Source organism: Salmo salar, chromosome 21 (genome assembly GCF_965601325.2).
Source record: "Salmo salar chromosome 21, fSalSal1, whole genome shotgun sequence".
Lineage (NCBI taxonomy): Eukaryota > Metazoa > Chordata > Actinopteri > Salmoniformes > Salmonidae > Salmo > Salmo salar.
The window spans coordinates 32349543-32373528 of record NC_138311.1 but is presented as its reverse complement, the minus strand read 5'-3'; positions in this window follow the sequence as shown (position 1 = coordinate 32373528).

Genomic DNA, 23986 nt, shown 5'->3' with positions numbered 1-23986 from the left:
GTATTATAATTTCAACATTTGGTAGTAGATATTATAATTTCAGCATTTGGTAGGCTGTATTATAATTTCAACATTTGGTAGGCTGTATTATAATTTCAACATTTGGTAGTAGATATTATAATTTCAACATTTGGTAGGCTGTATTATAATTTCAACATTTGGTAGGCGGTATTATAATTTCAACATTTGGTAGGCTGTATTATAATTTCAACATTTGGTAGTAGATATTATAATTTCAACATTTGGTAGGCTGTATTAGAATTTCAACATTTGGTAGGCCATATTAGAATTTCAACATTTGGTAGGCTGTATTTTAATTTCACTATTTGGTAGGCCATATTATAATTTCAACATTTGGTAGGCTGTATTATAATTTCTACATTTGGTAGGCCATATTATAATTTCAACATTTGGTAGGCTGTATTATAATTTCAACATTTGGTAGGCCGTATTATAATTTCTACATTTGGTAGGCCATAGTATAATTTCAACATTTGGTAGGCTGTATTATAATTTCAACATTTTGTAGGCCGTATTATAATTTCAACATTGGGTATTCTGTATTATAATTTCAACATTTGGTAGGCCGTATTATAATTTCAACATTTGGTAGGCTGTATTATAATTTCAACATTTGGTAGGCCATATTATAATTTCAACATTTGGTAGACCGTATTATAATTTCTACATTTGGTAGGCTGTATTAGAATTTCAACATTTGGTAGTAGATATTATGATTTCAACATTTGGTAGGCCGTATTATAATTTCTACATTTGGTAGGCCATATTATAATTTCAACATTTGGTAGTATATATTATAATTTCAACATTTGGTAGTAGATATTATAATTTCAACATTTGGTAGGCTGTATTATAATTTCAACATTTGGTAGGCCGTATTATAATTTCAACATTTGGTAGGCTGTATTATAATTTCAACATTTGGTGGGCGGTATTATAATTTCAACATTTGGTAGGCTGTATTATAATTTCAACATTTGGTAGGCCATATTATAATTTCAACATTTGGTAGACCGTATTATAATTTCTACATTTGGTAGGCTGTATTAGAATTTCAACATTTGGTAGTAGATATTATGATTTCAACATTTGGTAGGCCGTATTATAATTTCTACATTTGGTAGGCCATATTATAATTTCAACATTTGGTAGTATATATTATAATTTCAACATTTGGTAGTAGATATTATAATTTCAACATTTGGTAGGCTGTATTATAATTTCAACATTTGGTAGGCCGTATTATAATTTCAACATTTGGTAGGCTGTATTATAATTTCAACATTTGGTGGGCGGTATTATAATTTCAACATTTGGTAGGCTGTATTATAATTTCAACATTTGGTAGTAGATATTATAATTTCAACATTTGGTAGGCTGTATTAGAATTTCAACATTTGGTAGGCCGTATTATAATTTCTACATTAGGTAGGCTGTATTAGAATTTCAACATTTGGAAGTAGATATTATAATTTCAACATTTGGTAGGCCGTATTATAATTTCTACATTTGGTAGGCCATATTATAATTTCAACATTTGGTAGGCTGTATTATAATTTCAACATTTGGTAGGCCATATTATAATTTCAACCTTTGGTAGTAGATATTATAATTTCAACATTTGGTAGGCTGTATTATAATTTCTACACTTGGTAGGCCATATTATAATTTCAACATTTGGTAGACCGTATTATAATTTCTACATTTGGTAGGCCATATTATAATTTCAACATTTGGTAGTAGATATTATAATTTAAACATTTGGTAGGCTGTATTATAATTTCAACAATTGGTAGTAGATATTAAAATTTCAACATTTCGTAGGCCGTATTATAATTTCTACTTTTGGTAGGCCATATTATAAATTCAACATTTTGTAGTAGATATTATAATTTAAACATTTGGTAGGCCGTATTAGAATTTCAACAATTGGTAGGCTGTATTATAATTTCAACATTTGGTAGGCCATATTATAATTTCAACATTTGGTAGGCTGTATTATAATTTCAACATTTGGTAGTAGATATTAAAATTTCAACATTTCGTAGGCCGTATTAAAATTTCTACATTTGGTAGGCTGTATTAGAATTTCAACATTTGGTGGTAGATATTATAATTTCAACATTTGGAAGGCCGTATTATAATTTCTACACTTGGTAGGCCATATTATAATTTCAACATTTGGTAGGCCGTATTATAATTTCAACATTTGGTAGGCCATATTAGAATTTCAACATTTGGTAGGCTGTATTATAATTTCAACATTTGGTAGTAGATATTATAATTTCAAAATTTGGTAGGCTGTATTATAATTTCAACATTTGGTAGGCCGTATTATAATTTCAACATTTGGTAGGCCATATTATAATTTCAACATTTGGTAGTAGATATTATAATTTCAACATTTGGTAGGCCGTATTATAATTTCAACATTTGGTAGGCCGTATTGTAATTTCAACATTTGGTAGGCTGTATTATAATTTCAACATTTGGTAGGCTGTAATATAATTTCAACTTTTGGTAGGATGTATTATAATTTCAACATTTGGTAGGCCATATTATAAATTCAACATTTGGTAGGCCATATTATAATTTCAACATTTGGTAGTCGGTATTATAATTTCAACATTTGGTAGGCTGTATTATAATTTCAACATTTGGTAGGCCGTATTGGAATTTCAACAATTGGTAGGCTGTATTATAATTTCAACATTTGGTAGGCCATATTATAATTTCAACATTTGGTAGGCTGTATTATAAATTCTACATTTCGTAGTAGATATTAAAATGTCAACATTTCGTAGGCCGTATTAAAATTTCTACATTTGGTAGGCTGTATTAGAATTTCAACATTTGGTAGTAGATATTATAATTTCAACATTTGGAAGGCCGTATTATAATTTCTACACTTGGTAGGCCATATTATAATTTCAACATTTGGTAGTAGATATTATAATTTCAACATTTGGTAGTAGATATTATAATTTCAACATTTGGTAGTAGATATTATAATTTCAACATTTGGAGGGAGATATTATAATTTCAACATTTGGTAGGCTGTATTATTATTTCAACATTTGGTAGGCCGTATTATAATTTCAACATTTGGTAGTAAATATTATAATTTCAACATTTGGTAGGCTGTATTATAATTTCAACAATTGGTAGGCTGTATTATAATTTCAACATTTGGTAGTAGATATTATAATTTCAACATTTGGTAGGCTGTATTATAATTTCAACATTTGGTAGTAGATATTATAATTTCAGCATTTGGTAGGCTGTATTATAATTTCAACATTTGGTAGGCTGTATTATAATTTCAACATTTGGTAGTAGATATTATAATTTCAACATTTGGTAGGCTGTATTATAATTTCAACATTTGGTAGGCGGTATTATAATTTCAACATTTGGTAGGCTGTATTATAATTTCAACATTTGGTAGTAGATATTATAATTTCAACATTTGGTAGGCTGTATTAGAATTTCAACATTTGGTAGGCCATATTAGAATTTCAACATTTGGTAGGCTGTATTTTAATTTCACTATTTGGTAGGCCATATTATAATTTCAACATTTGGTAGGCTGTATTATAATTTCTACATTTGGTAGGCCATATTATAATTTCAACATTTGGTAGGCTGTATTATAATTTCAACATTTGGTAGGCCGTATTATAATTTCTACATTTGGTAGGCCATAGTATAATTTCAACATTTGGTAGGCTGTATTATAATTTCAACATTTTGTAGGCCATATTAGAATTTCAACATTTGGTAGGCTGTATTATAATTTCAACATTTGGTAGTAGATATTATAATTTCAAAATTTGGTAGGCTGTATTATAATTTCAACATTTGGTAGGCCGTATTAGAATTTCAACATTTGGTGGTAGATATTATAATTTCAACATTTGGAAGGCCGTATTATAATTTCTACACTTGGTAGGCCATATTATAATTTCAACATTTGGTAGGCCGTATTATAATTTCAACATTTGGTAGGCCATATTAGAATTTCAACATTTGGTAGGCTGTATTATAATTTCAACATTTGGTAGTAGATATTATAATTTCAAAATTTGGTAGGCTGTATTATAATTTCAACATTTGGTAGGCCGTATTATAATTTCAACATTTGGTAGGCCATATTATAATTTCAACATTTGGTAGTAGATATTATAATTTCAACATTTGGTAGGCCGTATTATAATTTCAACATTTGGTAGGCCGTATTGTAATTTCAACATTTGGTAGGCTGTATTATAATTTCAACATTTGGTAGGCTGTAATATAATTTCAACATTTGGTAGGATGTATTATAATTTCAACATTTGGTAGGCCATATTATAAATTCAACATTTGGTAGGCCATATTATAATTTCAACATTTGGTAGTCGGTATTATAATTTCAACATTTGGTAGGCTGTATTATAATTTCAACATTTGGTAGGCCGTATTGGAATTTCAACAATTGGTAGGCTGTATTATAATTTCAACATTTGGTAGGCCATATTATAATTTCAACATTTGGTAGGCTGTATTATAAATTCTACATTTCGTAGTAGATATTAAAATGTCAACATTTCGTAGGCCGTATTAAAATTTCTACATTTGGTAGGCTGTATTAGAATTTCAACATTTGGTAGTAGATATTATAATTTCAACATTTGGAAGGCCGTATTATAATTTCTACACTTGGTAGGCCATATTATAATTTCAACATTTGGTAGTAGATATTATAATTTCAACATTTGGTAGTAGATATTATAATTTCAACATTTGGTAGTAGATATTATAATTTCAACATTTGGAGGGAGATATTATAATTTCAACATTTGGTAGGCTGTATTATTATTTCAACATTTGGTAGGCCGTATTATAATTTCAACATTTGGTAGTAGATATTATAATTTCAACATTTGGTAGGCTGTATTATAATTTCAACAATTGGTAGGCTGTATTATAATTTCAACATTTGGTAGTAGATATTATAATTTCAACATTTGGTAGGCTGTATTATAATTTCAACATTTGGTAGTAGATATTATAATTTCAGCATTTGGTAGGCTGTATTATAATTTCAACATTTGGTAGGCTGTATTATAATTTCAACATTTGGTAGTAGATATTATAATTTCAACATTTGGTAGGCTGTATTATAATTTCAACATTTGGTAGGCGGTATTATAATTTCAACAATTGGTAGGCTGTATTATAATTTCAACATTTGGTAGTAGATATTATAATTTCAACATTTGGTAGGCTGTATTAGAATTTCAACATTTGGTAGGCCATATTAGAATTTCAACATTTGGTAGGCTGTATTTTAATTTCACTATTTGGTAGGCCATATTATAATTTCAACATTTGGTAGGCTGTATTATAATTTCTACATTTGGTAGGCCATATTATAATTTCAACATTTGGTAGGCTGTATTATAATTTCAACATTTGGTAGGCCGTATTATAATTTCTACATTTGGTAGGCCATAGTATAATTTCAACATTTGGTAGGCTGTATTATAATTTCAACATTTTGTAGGCCGTATTATAATTTCAACATTGGGTATTCTGTATTATAATTTCAACATTTGGTAGGCCGTATTATAATTTCAAATTTTGGTAGACCATATTATAATTTCAACATTTGGTAGGCTGTATTATAATTTCAACATTTGGTAGGCCATATTATAATTTCAACATTTGGTAGACCGTATTATAATTTCTACATTTGGTAGGCTGTATTAGAATTTCAACATTTGGTAGTAGATATTATGATTTCAACATTTGGTAGGCCGTATTATAATTTCTACATTTGGTAGGCCATATTATAATTTCAACATTTGGTAGTATATATTATAATTTCAACATTTGGTAGTAGATATTATAATTTCAACATTTGGTAGGCTGTATTATAATTTCAACATTTGGTAGGCCGTATTATAATTTCAACATTTGGTAGGCTGTATTATAATTTCAACATTTGGTGGGCGGTATTATAATTTCAACATTTGGTAGGCTGTATTATAATTTCAACATTTGGTAGTAGATATTATAATTTCAACATTTGGTAGGCTGTATTAGAATTTCAACATTTGGTAGGCCGTATTATAATTTCTACATTAGGTAGGCTGTATTAGAATTTCAACATTTGGAAGTAGATATTATAATTTCAACATTTGGTAGGCCGTATTATAATTTCTACATTTGGTAGGCCATATTATAATTTCAACATTTGGTAGGCTGTATTATAATTTCAACATTTGGTAGGCCATATTATAATTTCAACCTTTGGTAGTAGATATTATAATTTCAACATTTGGTAGGCTGTATTATAATTTCTACATTTGGTAGGCCATATTATAATTTCAACCTTTGGTGGTAGATATTATAATTTCAACATTTGGTAGGCTGTATTATAATTTCAACATTTGGTAGGCCGTATTATAATTTCAACATTTGGTAGGCTGTATTATAATTTCAACATTTGGTAGGCGGTATTATAATTTCAACATTTGGTAGGCTGTATTATAATTTCAACATTTGGTAGTAGATATTATAATTTCAACATTTGGTAGGCTGTATTAGAATTTCAACATTTGGTAGGCTGTATTATAATTTCAACATTTGGTAGGCTGTAATTTAATTTCAATATTTGGTAGTAGATATTATAATTTCAACATTTGGTGGGCTGTATTATAATTTCTACATTTGGTATTAGATATTATAATTTCAACATTTGGTAGGCCGTATTATAATTTCTACATTTGGTAGGCTGTATTAGAATTTCAACATTTGGTAGTAGATATTATAATTTCAACATTTGGTAGGCCGTATTATAATTTCTACATTTGGTAGGCCATATTATAATTTCAACATTTGGTAGTATATATTATAATTTCAACATTTGGTAGTAGATATTATAATTTCAACATTTGGTAGGCTGTATTATAATTTCAACATTTGGTAGGCCGTATTATAATTTCAACATTTGGTAGGCTGTATTATAATTTCAACATTTGGTAGGCGGTATTATAATTTCAACATTTGGTAGGCTGTATTATAATTTCAACATTTGGTAGTAGATATTATAATTTCAACATTTGGTAGGCTGTATTAGAATTTCAACATTTGGTAGGCCGTATTATAATTTCTACATTTGGTAGGCTGTATTAGAATTTCAACATTTGGAAGTAGATATTATAATTTCAACATTTGGTAGGCCGTATTATAATTTCTACATTTGGTAGGCCATATTATAATTTCAACATTTGGTAGTATATATTATAATTTCAACATTTGGTAGTAGATATTATAATTTCAACATTTGGTAGGCTGTATTATAATTTCAACATTTGGTAGGCCATATTATAATTTCAACCTTTGGTAGTAGATATTATAATTTCAACATTTGGTAGGCTGTATTATAATTTCAACATTTGGTAGGCCGTATTATAATTTCAACATTTGGTAGGCTGTATTATAATTTCAACATTTGGTAGGCGGTATTATAATTTCAACATTTGGTAGGCTGTATTATAATTTCAACATTTGGTAGTAGATATTATAATTTCAACATTTGGTAGGCTGTATTAGAATTTCAACATTTGGTAGGCCATATTAGAATTTCAACATTTGGTAGGCTGTATTTTAATTTCACCATTTGGTAGGCCATATTATAATTTCAACATTTGGTAGGCTGTATTATAATTTCTACATTTGGTAGTAGATATTATAATTTCAACATTTGGTAGGCCGTATTATAATTTCTACATTTGGTAGGCTGTATTAGAATTTCAACATTTGGTAGTAGATATTATAATTTTAACATTTGGTAGGCCGTATTATAATTTCTACATTTGGTAGGCCATAGTATAATTTCAACATTTGGTAGACTGTATTATAATTTCAACATTTTGTAGGCCGTATTATAATTTCAACATTGGGTAGTCTGTATTATAATTTCAACATTTGGTAGGCCGTATTATAATTTCAACATTTGGTAGACCATATTATAATTTCAACATTTGGTAGGCTGTATTATAATTTCAACATTTGGTAGGCCATATTATAATTTCAACATTTGGTAGACCGTATTATCATTTCTACATTTGGTAGGCTGTATTAGAATTTCAACATTTGGTAGTAGATATTATAATTTCAACATTTGGTAGGCCGTATTATAATTTCTACATTTGGTAGGCCATATTATAATTTCAACATTTGGTAGTATATATTATAATTTCAACATTTGGTAGTAGATATTATAATTTCAACATTTGGTAGGCTGTATTATAATTTCAACATTTGGTAGGCCGTATTATAATTTCAACATTTGGTAGGCTGTATTATAATTTCAACATTTGGTGGGCGGTATTATAATTTCAACATTTGGTAGGCTGTATTATAATTTCAACATTTGGTAGTAGATATTATAATTTCAACATTTGGTAGGCTGTATTAGAATTTCAACATTTGGTAGGCCGTATTATAATTTCTACATGAGGTAGGCTGTATTAGAATTTCAACATTTGGAAGTAGATATTATAATTTCAACATTTGGTAGGCCGTATTATAATTTCAACATTTGGTAGGCCATATTAGAATTTCAACATTTGGTAGGCTGTATTATAATTTCAACATTTGGTAGTAGATATTATAATTTCAAAATTTGGTAGGCTGTATTATAATTTCAACATTTGGTAGGCCGTATTATAATTTCAACATTTGGTAGGCCATATTATAATTTCAACATTTGGTAGTAGATATTATAATTTCAACATTTGGTAGGCCGTATTATAATTTCAACATTTGGTAGGCCGTATTGTAATTTCAACATTTGGTAGGCTGTATTATAATTTCTACACTTGGTAGGCCATATTATAATTTCAACATTTGGTAGACCGTATTATAATTTCTACATTTGGTAGGCCATATTATAATTTCAACATTTGGTAGGCTGTATAATAATTTCAACATTTGGTAATTTCAAAATTTGGTAGAACGTATTATAATTTCTACATTTGGTAGGCCATATTATAATTTCAACATTTGGTAGTAGATATTATAATTTAAACATTTGGTAGGCTGTATTATAATTTCAACAATTGGTAGTAGATATTAAAATTTCAACATTTCGTAGGCCGTATTATAATTTCTACTTTTGGTAGGCCATATTATAAATTCAACATTTTGTAGTAGATATTATAATTTAAACATTTGGTAGGCCGTATTAGAATTTCAACAATTGGTAGGCTGTATTATAATTTCAACATTTGGTAGGCCATATTATAATTTCAACATTTGGTAGGCTGTATTATAATTTCAACATTTGGTAGTAGATATTAAAATTTCAACATTTCGTAGGCCGTATTAAAATTTCTACATTTGGTAGGCTGTATTAGAATTTCAACATTTGGTGGTAGATATTATAATTTCAACATTTGGAAGGCCGTATTATAATTTCTACACTTGGTAGGCCATATTATAATTTCAACATTTGGTAGGCCGTATTATAATTTCAACATTTGGTAGGCCATATTAGAATTTCAACATTTGGTAGGCTGTATTATAATTTCAACATTTGGTAGTAGATATTATAATTTCAAAATTTGGTAGGCTGTATTATAATTTCAACATTTGGTAGGCCGTATTATAATTTCAACATTTGGTAGGCCATATTATAATTTCAACATTTGGTAGTAGATATTGTAATTTCAACATTTGGTAGGCTGTATTATAATTTCAACATTTGGTAGGCTGTAATATAATTTCAACTTTTGGTAGGATGTATTATAATTTCAACATTTGGTAGGCCATATTATAAATTCAACATTTGGTAGGCCATATTATAATTTCAACATTTGGTAGTCGGTATTATAATTTCAACATTTGGTAGGCTGTATTATAATTTCAACATTTGGTAGGCCGTATTGGAATTTCAACAATTGGTAGGCTGTATTATAATTTCAACATTTGGTAGGCCATATTATAATTTCAACATTTGGTAGGCTGTATTATAAATTCTACATTTCGTAGTAGATATTAAAATGTCAACATTTCGTAGGCCGTATTAAAATTTCTACATTTGGTAGGCTGTATTAGAATTTCAACATTTGGTAGTAGATATTATAATTTCAACATTTGGAAGGCCGTATTATAATTTCTACACTTGGTAGGCCATATTATAATTTCAACATTTGGTAGTAGATATTATAATTTCAACATTTGGTAGTAGATATTATAATTTCAACATTTGGTAGTAGATATTATAATTTCAACATTTGGAGGGAGATATTATAATTTCAACATTTGGTAGGCTGTATTATTATTTCAACATTTGGTAGGCCGTATTATAATTTCAACATTTGGTAGTAGATATTATAATTTCAACATTTGGTAGGCTGTATTATAATTTCAACAATTGGTAGGCTGTATTATAATTTCAACATTTGGTAGTAGATATTATAATTTCAACATTTGGTAGGCTGTATTATAATTTCAACATTTGGTAGTAGATATTATAATTTCAGCATTTGGTAGGCTGTATTATAATTTCAACATTTGGTAGGCTGTATTATAATTTCAACATTTGGTAGTAGATATTATAATTTCAACATTTGGTAGGCTGTATTATAATTTCAACATTTGGTAGGCGGTATTATAATTTCAACATTTGGTAGGCTGTATTATAATTTCAACATTTGGTAGTAGATATTATAATTTCAACATTTGGTAGGCTGTATTAGAATTTCAACATTTGGTAGGCCATATTAGAATTTCAACATTTGGTAGGCTGTATTTTAATTTCACTATTTGGTAGGCCATATTATAATTTCAACATTTGGTAGGCTGTATTATAATTTCTACATTTGGTAGGCCATATTATAATTTCAACATTTGGTAGGCTGTATTATAATTTCAACATTTGGTAGGCCGTATTATAATTTCTACATTTGGTAGGCCATAGTATAATTTCAACATTTGGTAGGCTGTATTATAATTTCAACATTTTGTAGGCCGTATTATAATTTCAACATTGGGTATTCTGTATTATAATTTCAACATTTGGTAGGCCGTATTATAATTTCAACATTTGGTAGACCATATTATAATTTCAACATTTGGTAGGCTGTATTATAATTTCAACATTTGGTAGGCCATATTATAATTTCAACATTTGGTAGACCGTATTATAATTTCTACATTTGGTAGGCTGTATTAGAATTTCAACATTTGGTAGTAGATATTATGATTTCAACATTTGGTAGGCCGTATTATAATTTCTACATTTGGTAGGCCATATTATAATTTCAACATTTGGTAGTATATATTATAATTTCAACATTTGGTAGTAGATATTATAATTTCAACATTTGGTAGGCTGTATTATAATTTCAACATTTGGTAGGCCGTATTATAATTTCAACATTTGGTAGGCTGTATTATAATTTCAACATTTGGTGGGCGGTATTATAATTTCAACATTTGGTAGGCTGTATTATAATTTCAACATTTGGTAGTAGATATTATAATTTCAACATTTGGTAGGCTGTATTAGAATTTCAACATTTGGTAGGCCGTATTATAATTTCTACATTAGGTAGGCTGTATTAGAATTTCAACATTTGGAAGTAGATATTATAATTTCAACATTTGGTAGGCCGTATTATAATTTCTACATTTGGTAGGCCATATTATAATTTCAACATTTGGTAGGCTGTATTATAATTTCAACATTTGGTAGGCCATATTATAATTTCAACCTTTGGTAGTAGATATTATAATTTCAACATTTGGTAGGCTGTATTATAATTTCTACACTTGGTAGGCCATATTATAATTTCAACATTTGGTAGACCGTATTATAATTTCTACATTTGGTAGGCCATATTATAATTTCAACATTTGGTAGTAGATATTATAATTTAAACATTTGGTAGGCTGTATTATAATTTCAACAATTGGTAGTAGATATTAAAATTTCAACATTTCGTAGGCCGTATTATAATTTCTACTTTTGGTAGGCCATATTATAAATTCAACATTTTGTAGTAGATATTATAATTTAAACATTTGGTAGGCCGTATTAGAATTTCAACAATTGGTAGGCTGTATTATAATTTCAACATTTGGTAGGCCATATTATAATTTCAACATTTGGTAGGCTGTATTATAATTTCAACATTTGGTAGTAGATATTAAAATTTCAACATTTCGTAGGCCGTATTAAAATTTCTACATTTGGTAGGCTGTATTAGAATTTCAACATTTGGTGGTAGATATTATAATTTCAACATTTGGAAGGCCGTATTATAATTTCTACACTTGGTAGGCCATATTATAATTTCAACATTTGGTAGGCCGTATTATAATTTCAACATTTGGTAGGCCATATTAGAATTTCAACATTTGGTAGGCTGTATTATAATTTCAACATTTGGTAGTAGATATTATAATTTCAAAATTTGGTAGGCTGTATTATAATTTCAACATTTGGTAGGCCGTATTATAATTTCAACATTTGGTAGGCCATATTATAATTTCAACATTTGGTAGTAGATATTATAATTTCAACATTTGGTAGGCCGTATTATAATTTCAACATTTGGTAGGCCGTATTGTAATTTCAACATTTGGTAGGCTGTATTATAATTTCAACATTTGGTAGGCTGTAATATAATTTCAACTTTTGGTAGGATGTATTATAATTTCAACATTTGGTAGGCCATATTATAAATTCAACATTTGGTAGGCCATATTATAATTTCAACATTTGGTAGTCGGTATTATAATTTCAACATTTGGTAGGCTGTATTATAATTTCAACATTTGGTAGGCCGTATTGGAATTTCAACAATTGGTAGGCTGTATTATAATTTCAACATTTGGTAGGCCATATTATAATTTCAACATTTGGTAGGCTGTATTATAAATTCTACATTTCGTAGTAGATATTAAAATGTCAACATTTCGTAGGCCGTATTAAAATTTCTACATTTGGTAGGCTGTATTAGAATTTCAACATTTGGTAGTAGATATTATAATTTCAACATTTGGAAGGCCGTATTATAATTTCTACACTTGGTAGGCCATATTATAATTTCAACATTTGGTAGTAGATATTATAATTTCAACATTTGGTAGTAGATATTATAATTTCAACATTTGGTAGTAGATATTATAATTTCAACATTTGGAGGGAGATATTATAATTTCAACATTTGGTAGGCTGTATTATTATTTCAACATTTGGTAGGCCGTATTATAATTTCAACATTTGGTAGTAAATATTATAATTTCAACATTTGGTAGGCTGTATTATAATTTCAACAATTGGTAGGCTGTATTATAATTTCAACATTTGGTAGTAGATATTATAATTTCAACATTTGGTAGGCTGTATTATAATTTCAACATTTGGTAGTAGATATTATAATTTCAGCATTTGGTAGGCTGTATTATAATTTCAACATTTGGTAGGCTGTATTATAATTTCAACATTTGGTAGTAGATATTATAATTTCAACATTTGGTAGGCTGTATTATAATTTCAACATTTGGTAGGCGGTATTATAATTTCAACATTTGGTAGGCTGTATTATAATTTCAACATTTGGTAGTAGATATTATAATTTCAACATTTGGTAGGCTGTATTAGAATTTCAACATTTGGTAGGCCATATTAGAATTTCAACATTTGGTAGGCTGTATTTTAATTTCACTATTTGGTAGGCCATATTATAATTTCAACATTTGGTAGGCTGTATTATAATTTCTACATTTGGTAGGCCATATTATAATTTCAACATTTGGTAGGCTGTATTATAATTTCAACATTTGGTAGGCCGTATTATAATTTCTACATTTGGTAGGCCATAGTATAATTTCAACATTTGGTAGGCTGTATTATAATTTCAACATTTTGTAGGCCATATTAGAATTTCAACATTTGGTAGGCTGTATTATAATTTCAACATTTGGTAGTAGATATTATAATTTCTAAATTTGGTAGGCTGTATTATAATTTCAACATTTGGTAGGCCGTATTAGAATTTCAACATTTGGTGGTAGATATTATAATTTCAACATTTGGAAGGCCGTATTATAATTTCTACACTTGGTAGGCCATATTATAATTTCAACATTTGGTAGGCCGTATTATAATTTCAACATTTGGTAGGCCATATTAGAATTTCAACATTTGGTAGGCTGTATTATAATTTCAACATTTGGTAGTAGATATTATAATTTCAAAATTTGGTAGGCTGTATTATAATTTCAACATTTGGTAGGCCGTATTATAATTTCAACATTTGGTAGGCCATATTATAATTTCAACATTTGGTAGTAGATATTATAATTTCAACATTTGGTAGGCCGTATTATAATTTCAACATTTGGTAGGCCGTATTGTAATTTCAACATTTGGTAGGCTGTATTATAATTTCAACATTTGGTAGGCTGTAATATAATTTCAACATTTGGTAGGATGTATTATAATTTCAACATTTGGTAGGCCATATTATAAATTCAACATTTGTTAGGCCATATTATAATTTCAACATTTGGTAGTCGGTATTATAATTTCAACATTTGGTAGGCTGTATTATAATTTCAACATTTGGTAGGCCGTATTGGAATTTCAACAATTGGTAGGCTGTATTATAATTTCAACATTTGGTAGGCCATATTATAATTTCAACATTTGGTAGGCTGTATTATAAATTCTACATTTCGTAGTAGATATTAAAATGTCAACATTTCGTAGGCCGTATTAAAATTTCTACATTTGGTAGGCTGTATTAGAATTTCAACATTTGGTAGTAGATATTATAATTTCAACATTTGGAAGGCCGTATTATAATTTCTACACTTGGTAGGCCATATTATAATTTCAACATTTGGTAGTAGATATTATAATTTCAACATTTGGTAGTAGATATTATAATTTCAACATTTGGTAGTAGATATTATAATTTCAACATTTGGAGGGAGATATTATAATTTCAACATTTGGTAGGCTGTATTATTATTTCAACATTTGGTAGGCCGTATTATAATTTCAACATTTGGTAGTAGATATTATAATTTCAACATTTGGTAGGCTGTATTATAATTTCAACAATTGGTAGGCTGTATTATAATTTCAACATTTGGTAGTAGATATTATAATTTCAACATTTGGTAGGCTGTATTATAATTTCAACATTTGGTAGTAGATATTATAATTTCAGCATTTGGTAGGCTGTATTATAATTTCAACATTTGGTAGGCTGTATTATAATTTCAACATTTGGTAGTAGATATTATAATTTCAACATTTGGTAGGCTGTATTATAATTTCAACATTTGGTAGGCGGTATTATAATTTCAACATTTGGTAGGCTGTATTATAATTTCAACATTTGGTAGTAGATATTATAATTTCAACATTTGGTAGGCTGTATTAGAATTTCAACATTTGGTAGGCCATATTAGAATTTCAACATTTGGTAGGCTGTATTTTAATTTCACTATTTGGTAGGCCATATTATAATTTCAACATTTGGTAGGCTGTATTATAATTTCTACATTTGGTAGGCCATATTATAATTTCAACATTTGGTAGGCTGTATTATAATTTCAACATTTGGTAGGCCGTATTATAATTTCTACATTTGGTAGGCCATAGTATAATTTCAACATTTGGTAGGCTGTATTATAATTTCAACATTTTGTAGGCCGTATTATAATTTCAACATTGGGTATTCTGTATTATAATTTCAACATTTGGTAGGCCGTATTATAATTTCAACATTTGGTAGACCATATTATAATTTCAACATTTGGTAGGCTGTATTATAATTTCAACATTTGGTAGGCCATATTATAATTTCAACATTTGGTAGACCGTATTATAATTTCTACATTTGGTAGGCTGTATTAGAATTTCAACATTTGGTAGTAGATATTATGATTTCAACATTTGGTAGGCCGTATTATAATTTCTACATTTGGTAGGCCATATTATAATTTCAACATTTGGTAGTATATATTATAATTTCAACATTTGGTAGTAGATATTATAATTTCAACATTTGGTAGGCTGTATTATAATTTCAACATTTGGTAGGCCGTATTATAATTTCAACATTTGGTAGGCTGTATTATAATTTCAACATTTGGTGGGCGGTATTATAATTTCAACATTTGGTAGGCTGTATTATAATTTCAACATTTGGTAGTAGATATTATAATTTCAACATTTGGTAGGCTGTATTAGAATTTCAACATTTGGTAGGCCGTATTATAATTTCTACATTAGGTAGGCTGTATTAGAATTTCAACATTTGGAAGTAGATATTATAATTTCAACATTTGGTAGGCCATATTATAATTTCAACATTTGGTAGGCTGTATTATAATTTCTACATTTGGTAGGCCATATTATAATTTCAACCTTTGGTGGTAGATATTATAATTTCAACATTTGGTAGGCTGTATTATAATTTCAACATTTGGTAGGCCGTATTATAATTTCAACATTTGGTAGGCTGTATTATAATTTCAACATTTGGTAGGCGGTATTATAATTTCAACATTTTGTAGGCTGTATTATAATTTCAACATTTGGTAGTAGATATTATAATTTCAACATTTGGTAGGCTGTATTAGAATTTCAACATTTGGTAGGCTGTATTATAATTTCAACATTTGGTAGGCTGTAATTTAATTTCAATATTTGGTAGTAGATATTATAATTTCAACATTTGGTGGGCTGTATTATAATTTCTACATTTGGTATTAGATATTATAATTTCAACATTTGGTAGGCCGTATTATAATTTCTACATTTGGTAGGCTGTATTAGAATTTCAACATTTGGTAGTAGATATTATAATTTCAACATTTGGTAGGCCGTATTATAATTTCTACATTTGGTAGGCCATATTATAATTTCAACATTTGGTAGTATATATTATAATTTCAACATTTGGTAGTAGATATTATAATTTCAACATTTGGTAGGCTGTATTATAATTTCAACATTTGGTAGGCCGTATTATAATTTCAACATTTGGTAGGCTGTATTATAATTTCAACATTTGGTAGGCGGTATTATAATTTCAACATTTGGTAGGCTGTATTATAATTTCAACATTTGGTAGTAGATATTATAATTTCAACATTTGGTAGGCTGTATTAGAATTTCAACATTTGGTAGGCCGTATTATAATTTCTACATTTGGTAGGCTGTATTAGAATTTCAACATTTGGAAGTAGATATTATAATTTCAACATTTGGTAGGCCGTATTATAATTTCTACATTTGGTAGGCCATATTATAATTTCAACATTTGGTAGTATATATTATAATTTCAACATTTGGTAGTAGATATTATAATTTCAACATTTGGTAGGCTGTATTATAATTTCAACATTTGGTAGGCCATATTATAATTTCAACCTTTGGTAGTAGATATTATAATTTCAACATTTGGTAGGCTGTATTATAATTTCAACATTTGGTAGGCCGTATTATAATTTCAACATTTGGTAGGCTGTATTATAATTTCAACATTTGGTAGGCGGTATTATAATTTCAACATTTGGTAGGCTGTATTATAATTTCAACATTTGGTAGTAGATATTATAATTTCAACATTTGGTAGGCTGTATTAGAATTTCAACATTTGGTAGGCCATATTAGAATTTCAACATTTGGTAGGCTGTATTTTAATTTCACCATTTGGTAGGCCATATTATAATTTCAACATTTGGTAGGCTGTATTATAATTTCTACATTTGGTAGTAGATATTATAATTTCAACATTTGGTAGGCCGTATTATAATTTCTACATTTGGTAGGCTGTATTAGAATTTCAACATTTGGTAGTAGATATTATAATTTTAACATTTGGTAGGCCGTATTATAATTTCTACATTTGGTAGGCCATAGTATAATTTCAACATTTGGTAGACTGTATTATAATTTCAACATTTTGTAGGCCGTATTATAATTTCAACATTGGGTAGTCTGTATTATAATTTCAACATTTGGTAGGCCGTATTATAATTTCAACATTTGGTAGACCATATTATAATTTCAACATTTGGTAGGCTGTATTATAATTTCAACATTTGGTAGGCCATATTATAATTTCAACATTTGGTAGACCGTATTATCATTTCTACATTTGGTAGGCTGTATTAGAATTTCAACATTTGGTAGTAGATATTATAATTTCAACATTTGGTAGGCCGTATTATAATTTCTACATTTGGTAGGCCATATTATAATTTCAACATTTGGTAGTATATATTATAATTTCAACATTTGGTAGTAGATATTATAATTTCAACATTTGGTAGGCTGTATTATAATTTCAACATTTGGTAGGCCGTATTATAATTTCAACATTTGGTAGGCTGTATTATAATTTCAACATTTGGTGGGCGGTATTATAATTTCAACATTTGGTAGGCTGTATTATAATTTCAACATTTGGTAGTAGATATTATAATTTCAACATTTGGTAGGCTGTATTAGAATTTCAACATTTGGTAGGCCGTATTATAATTTCTACATGAGGTAGGCTGTATTAGAATTTCAACATTTGGAAGTAGATATTATAATTTCAACATTTGGTAGGCCGTATTATAATTTCAACATTTGGTAGGCCATATTAGAATTTCAACATTTGGTAGGCTGTATTATAATTTCAACATTTGGTAGTAGATATTATAATTTCAAAATTTGGTAGGCTGTATTATAATTTCAACATTTGGTAGGCCGTATTATAATTTCAACATTTGGTAGGCCATATTATAATTTCAACATTTGGTAGTAGATATTATAATTTCAACATTTGGTAGGCCGTATTATAATTTCAACATTTGGTAGGCCGTATTGTAATTTCAACATTTGGTAGGCTGTATTATAATTTCTACACTTGGTAGGCCATATTATAATTTCAACATTTGGTAGACCGTATTATAATTTCTACATTTGGTAGGCCATATTATAATTTCAACATTTGGTAGGCTGTATAATAATTTCAACATTTGGTAATTTCAAAATTTGGTAGAACGTATTATAATTTCTACATTTGGTAGGCCATATTATAATTTCAACATTTGGTAGTAGATATTATAATTTAAACATTTGGTAGGCTGTATTATAATTTCAACAATTGGTAGTAGATATTAAAATTTCAACATTTCGTAGGCCGTATTATAATTTCTACTTTTGGTAGGCCATATTATAAATTCAACATTTTGTAGTAGATATTATAATTTAAACATTTGGTAGGCCGTATTAGAATTTCAACAATTGGTAGGCTGTATTATAATTTCAACATTTGGTAGGCCATATTATAATTTCAACATTTGGTAGGCTGTATTATAATTTCAACATTTGGTAGTAGATATTAAAATTTCAACATTTCGTAGGCCGTATTAAAATTTCTACATTTGGTAGGCTGTATTAGAATTTCAACATTTGGTGGTAGATATTATAATTTCAACATTTGGAAGGCCGTATTATAATTTCTACACTTGGTAGGCCATATTATAATTTCAACATTTGGTAGGCCGTATTATAATTTCAACATTTGGTAGGCCATATTAGAATTTCAACATTTGGTAGGCTGTATTATAATTTCAACATTTGGTAGTAGATATTATAATTTCAAAATTTGGTAGGCTGTATTATAATTTCAACATTTGGTAGGCCGTATTATAATTTCAACATTTGGTAGGCCATATTATAATTTCAACATTTGGTAGTAGATATTATAATTTCAACATTTGGTAGGCCGTATTATAATTTCAACATTTGGTAGGCCGTATTGTAATTTCAACATTTGGTAGGCTGTATTATAATTTCAACATTTGGTAGGCTGTAATATAATTTCAACTTTTGGTAGGATGTATTATAATTTCAACATTTGGTAGGCCATATTATAAATTCAACATTTGGTAGGCCATATTATAATTTCAACATTTGGTAGTCGGTATTATAATTTCAACATTTGGTAGGCTGTATTATAATTTCAACATTTGGTAGGCCGTATTGGAATTTCAACAATTGGTAGGCTGTATTATAATTTCAACATTTGGTAGGCCATATTATAATTTCAACATTTGGTAGGCTGTATTATAAATTCTACATTTCGTAGTAGATATTAAAATGTCAACATTTCGTAGGCCGTATTAAAATTTCTACATTTGGTAGGCTGTATTAGAATTTCAACATTTGGTAGTAGATATTATAATTTCAACATTTGGAAGGCCGTATTATAATTTCTACACTTGGTAGGCCATATTATAATTTCAACATTTGGTAGTAGATATTATAATTTCAACATTTGGTAGTAGATATTATAATTTCAACATTTGGTAGTAGATATTATAATTTCAACATTTGGAGGGAGATATTATAATTTCAACATTTGGTAGGCTGTATTATTATTTCAACATTTGGTAGGCCGTATTATAATTTCAACATTTGGTAGTAGATATTATAATTTCAACATTTGGTAGGCTGTATTATAATTTCAACAATTGGTAGGCTGTATTATAATTTCAACATTTGGTAGTAGATATTATAATTTCAACATTTGGTAGGCTGTATTATAATTTCAACATTTGGTAGTAGATATTATAATTTCAGCATTTGGTAGGCTGTATTATAATTTCAACATTTGGTAGGCTGTATTATAATTTCAACATTTGGTAGTAGATATTATAATTTCAACATTTGGTAGGCTGTATTATAATTTCAACATTTGGTAGGCGGTATTATAATTTCAACATTTGGTAGGCTGTATTATAATTTCAACATTTGGTAGTAGATATTATAATTTCAACATTTGGTAGGCTGTATTAGAATTTCAACATTTGGTAGGCCATATTAGAATTTCAACATTTGGTAGGCTGTATTTTAATTTCACTATTTGGTAGGCCATATTATAATTTCAACATTTGGTAGGCTGTATTATAATTTCTACATTTGGTAGGCCATATTATAATTTCAACATTTGGTAGGCTGTATTATAATTTCAACATTTGGTAGGCCGTATTATAATTTCTACATTTGGTAGGCCATAGTATAATTTCAACATTTGGTAGGCTGTATTATAATTTCAACATTTTGTAGGCCGTATTATAATTTCAACATTGGGTATTCTGTATTATAATTTCAACATTTGGTAGGCCGTATTATAATTTCAACATTTGGTAGACCATATTATAATTTCAACATTTGGTAGGCTGTATTATAATTTCAACATTTGGTAGGCCATATTATAATTTCAACATTTGGTAGACCGTATTATAATTTCTACATTTGGTAGGCTGTATTAGAATTTCAACATTTGGTAGTAGATATTATGATTTCAACATTTGGTAGGCCGTATTATAATTTCTACATTTGGTAGGCCATATTATAATTTCAACATTTGGTAGTATATATTATAATTTCAACATTTGGTAGTAGATATTATAATTTCAACATTTGGTAGGCTGTATTATAATTTCAACATTTGGTAGGCCGTATTATAATTTCAACATTTGGTAGGCTGTATTATAATTTCAACATTTGGTGGGCGGTATTATAATTTCAACATTTGGTAGGCTGTATTATAATTTCAACATTTGGTAGTAGATATTATAATTTCAACATTTGGTAGGCTGTATTAGAATTTCAACATTTGGTAGGCCGTATTATAATTTCTACATTAGGTAGGCTGTATTAGAATTTCAACATTTGGAAGTAGATATTATAATTTCAACATTTGGTAGGCCGTATTATAATTTCTACATTTGGTAGGCCATATTATAATTTCAACATTTGGTAGGCTGTATTATAATTTCAACATTTGGTAGGCCATATTATAATTTCAACCTTTGGTAGTAGATATTATAATTTCAACATTTGGTAGGCTGTATTATAATTTCTACACTTGGTAGGCCATATTATAATTTCAACATTTGGTAGACCGTATTATAATTTCTACATTTGGTAGGCCATATTATAATTTCAACATTTGGTAGTAGATATTATAATTTAAACATTTGGTAGGCTGTATTATAATTTCAACAATTGGTAGTAGATATTAAAATTTCAACATTTCGTAGGCCGTATTATAATTTCTACTTTTGGTAGGCCATATTATAAATTCAACATTTTGTAGTAGATATTATAATTTAAACATTTGGTAGGCCGTATTAGAATTTCAACAATTGGTAGGCTGTATTATAATTTCAACATTTGGTAGGCCATATTATAATTTCAACATTTGGTAGGCTGTATTATAATTTCAACATTTGGTAGTAGATATTAAAATTTCAACATTTCGTAGGCCGTATTAAAATTTCTACATTTGGTAGGCTGTATTAGAATTTCAACATTTGGTGGTAGATATTATAATTTCAACATTTGGAAGGCCGTATTATAATTTCTACACTTGGTAGGCCATATTATAATTTCAACATTTGGTAGGCCGTATTATAATTTCAACATTTGGTAGGCCATATTAGAATTTCAACATTTGGTAGGCTGTATTATAATTTCAACATTTGGTAGTAGATATTATAATTTCAAAATTTGGTAGGCTGTATTATAATTTCAACATTTGGTAGGCCGTATTATAATTTCAACATTTGGTAGGCCATATTATAATTTCAACATTTGGTAGTAGATATTATAATTTCAACATTTGGTAGGCCGTATTATAATTTCAACATTTGGTAGGCCGTATTGTAATTTCAACATTTGGTAGGCTGTATTATAATTTCAACATTTGGTAGGCTGTAATATAATTTCAACTTTTGGTAGGATGTATTATAATTTCAACATTTGGTAGGCCATATTATAAATTCAACATTTGGTAGGCCATATTATAATTTCAACATTTGGTAGTCGGTATTATAATTTCAACATTTGGTAGGCTGTATTATAATTTCAACATTTGGTAGGCCGTATTGGAATTTCAACAATTGGTAGGCTGTATTATAATTTCAACATTTGGTAGGCCATATTATAATTTCAACATTTGGTAGGCTGTATTATAAATTCTACATTTCGTAGTAGATATTAAAATGTCAACATTTCGTAGGCCGTATTAAAATTTCTACATTTGGTAGGCTGTATTAGAATTTCAACATTTGGTAGTAGATATTATAATTTCAACATTTGGAAGGCCGTATTATAATTTCTACACTTGGTAGGCCATATTATAATTTCAACATTTGGTAGTAGATATTATAATTTCAACATTTGGTAGTAGATATTATAATTTCAACATTTGGTAGTAGATATTATAATTTCAACATTTGGAGGGAGATATTATAATTTCAACATTTGGTAGGCTGTATTATTATTTCAACATTTGGTAGGCCGTATTATAATTTCAACATTTGGTAGTAAATATTATAATTTCAACATTTGGTAGGCTGTATTATAATTTCAACAATTGGTAGGCTGTATTATAATTTCAACATTTGGTAGTAGATATTATAATTTCAACATTTGGTAGGCTGTATTATAATTTCAACATTTGGTAGTAGATATTATAATTTCAGCATTTGGTAGGCTGTATTATAATTTCAACATTTGGTAGGCTGTATTATAATTTCAACATTTGGTAGTAGATATTATAATTTCAACATTTGGTAGGCTGTATTATAATTTCAACATTTGGTAGGCGGTATTATAATTTCAACATTTGGTAGGCTGTATTATAATTTCAACATTTGGTAGTAGATATTATAATTTCAACATTTGGTAGGCTGTATTAGAATTTCAACATTTGGTAGGCCATATTAGAATTTCAACATTTGGTAGGCTGTATTTTAATTTCACTATTTGGTAGGCCATATTATAATTTCAACATTTGGTAGGCTGTATTATAATTTCTACATTTGGTAGGCCATATTATAATTTCAACATTTGGTAGGCTGTATTATAATTTCA